Raw genomic sequence first — 2,840 nt, forward strand, 5'->3', positions numbered from 1 at the left:
ATGATCTTGTCTGCTGTGTATTGTCATAGTTTTTCTTCCTGTTTCTTCTTACTCTTCGTATCATCCCAAAAATCCTGGTCTTTTAAAACGCTCACGGTTTTAGATTTCGCAGGTTTCTTACCAACCATCTATCTGCTTGGGTCGAGGAAACGCTCACGGTTTTGGATTTCGCAGGTTTCTTACCAACCATCTGCTTGGGTCCAGTACGTCTCGACATTTTCGATTTTGCATTACAAAGTTGTTTGACCGGTGGTAAAGTCTACTTCCACCGTGGTCAATATGGTTCTTTTTCGAGCTGTCTTCCCGATTGACACAGATTTCGGAGTATCAGATTCCAATAGCGGCTCCGCAGAGCGTGGTAAGGTCACCCCAGAAGTCAACGGCTTCAAGCCGTTAACTTTTGGTTATAACGGACGTTTTGGTCGTTGCCTAGCTCAAACGACAGTTCGTTATATTTACTTGATTAGAGTTTTGGCTGTAACAATTTTAGGCTTGTCGAGTAGCTTGCCAACTCGAATTGAGACTACCACCTCACTTTCTTTGCTTCCTACAATCCGAGCCTACCCCTGAGACCCGGTCAAATGTAACTCAAACAGTTACAGAATAGGATAGCAATGTACTACATAGAAAGATCACGTCAACGTCGAGGCAATAGTCACAATAGCGGTTAACAACAGTTAACTCTCTAGGCTCTAAACTATCAATCTAAACAATAAAATACAATCACCTGAATGATGGCTCAAACTTATACAACACTTGAACATACAAATAATGCCCCATGGTACATTATATCCCCAAATTTAGCCTAACTTCAATCACTGATCCAATGCTATTACAAGCAACAGAGCGACTCAACTTCAACAAGTGACTATCAAGACACGAGGGGAAAATCCAACCACAGAGGGCACTACTGAGCTGCGAGGCTCACAATCACTTGACCATTTCTCGTGTTACATTGGTGACAACGCATCCGCGGATGCGTTGTCACCAAATTCACAAGATCATTAATCGCGCTTTCTCTAGTTGGTTCACCAGACTTTGCCCATGTCTAGGCTGCTATATCTGCGCGATTTGCCTGACCTTCGATTGCTGTCGTAAAGTCGCGTTCTTCGGATTCGATCCCTAAATTAGGCGCCGCCAGATCCCTAGATTTGAACAGATCAAGAATATCCACATTCCTTTCAAATCGTGATTCACCAAAGTTTTAGTCTCGGCCATTGTACAATAATTCAATCCAGCTGCTCCAACCAACGGTTTATGTCTGCGCCAGTGAAGTTTAACAAATGAATTGCGGTGATGTCTATTTATAGATTTAATTTTCACACGCTTACACGACCCCTTTTTTCTAGGACGCGAGAGTCATAATTTCACCATTTTAACACCATGTGGCGTCACAGTGTTGAGCTGCCGAAGGCAGCGAAACAGAAAATAAACTGCGCATTTTAAGGCGCAGTATATGATTTCTGTAGTAGATCCATTAGGAATTCTTGTGGTCAAATATATTAAAACAGAATTTGGTTCGGTAAGAATCCCAATGCTTTACAACTAGATCTCGTCCCCGTAGGCCGTCATTGGTGGGATTGCCCTTACCCACATAAGTAAATGGATTGTGTGGTTTCGGTTGTTATTATGCAACAAGAAATTTATTAGTCGAAGCGATGGGTATACTTCTATTGAATATATATATATTGGGGTTGCCATACGTCCGGAATTTCCCGGACATGTCCAGAATTTCACTGTTCAAACTAGCGTCCAGGAGGAATTTCTAAAATATGCCAAATGTCCGGAATTTTGAAGATTTGACGACGTAGGCTCATAATTTTTTCGTAAATCAACATAAAAACATTATTTTGGGGAATATTTATGCTGATGCATGATATTTTTCTTCGCGCTGCGAGCGGTTTACCGTCTCATTTGTTGACTGTAGTATGAAAACTACCACACCCTTGCAAAAACTGCAATAAAATATAAATAAAAACAACCTTCATTTGCTGGAATAATCCTAATTGTAGTCGCAATTATAGGAGAACGGTATATTCCTAGAGTCGGTTAAGGCCGTTTTAAATGCTTTATTCAAAGATAGTGGTTCCAAACGTGGGGGTCGTTTGCCTTTATTCTGGGGTTCGCGAATATGTTGAACGTAATCAGCTTCCAATATAGCCCGTGAGTAAGTCCGGGCAAAGGTGCTGACTTCTTTTAGTAATCAGCTCGTCAAATTTTAATCTGGGCCACGGAACATTTTCAAATTGGAGATGGAGTTGCGGCCATGAAAGGTTGGAAACCACTGGATGCGGGGTGTTTATAAAGCTCCGTGGTGCGCACCGTAATAAGACTGATAAACGATCTTATCGGACTTAACGATGTACAATTAAGCTCCCTGTATTTTCATCATCCTCCACCAGCTCTACCGCTAACTCATGTGGGCGGAGAGTATAGTAACTATCTATTGGAAACGATTATGAAATTTGACTCCTTAATTTCCTGTGCTTCGCACATTAAGCGTTAACCTTTATTCACTCTATCAGGCTAGATTTAAAAATATTCTTGCCGCAATTCGCCGACAATACAGCCGGCGAGTTCGAATTTCGCTTTAATCAAAAATGGCCGACAACTTATTCCCATCGTCATTTTCGGTATGTCTCAGCTAATATCCTTGGTTCACGTATGATACGTCAATAACTTCAATTCCAGATTATTCCACCCCACATAACCACCATTTTTTTAAGCTTACACGCTAAGTTTTATCGGTGTTAAATTCATCTGTTCCATATGAGATCAAGTGAACTTCAATCTAATTTATGCTTCGTCATATTACACTTATTTGCCTACCATTCTCTCGA

This window comes from Botryllus schlosseri, chromosome 15, assembly GCF_051294905.1.
Source record: "Botryllus schlosseri isolate E-star chromosome 15, Bs_hap1, whole genome shotgun sequence".
Lineage (NCBI taxonomy): Eukaryota > Metazoa > Chordata > Ascidiacea > Stolidobranchia > Styelidae > Botryllus > Botryllus schlosseri.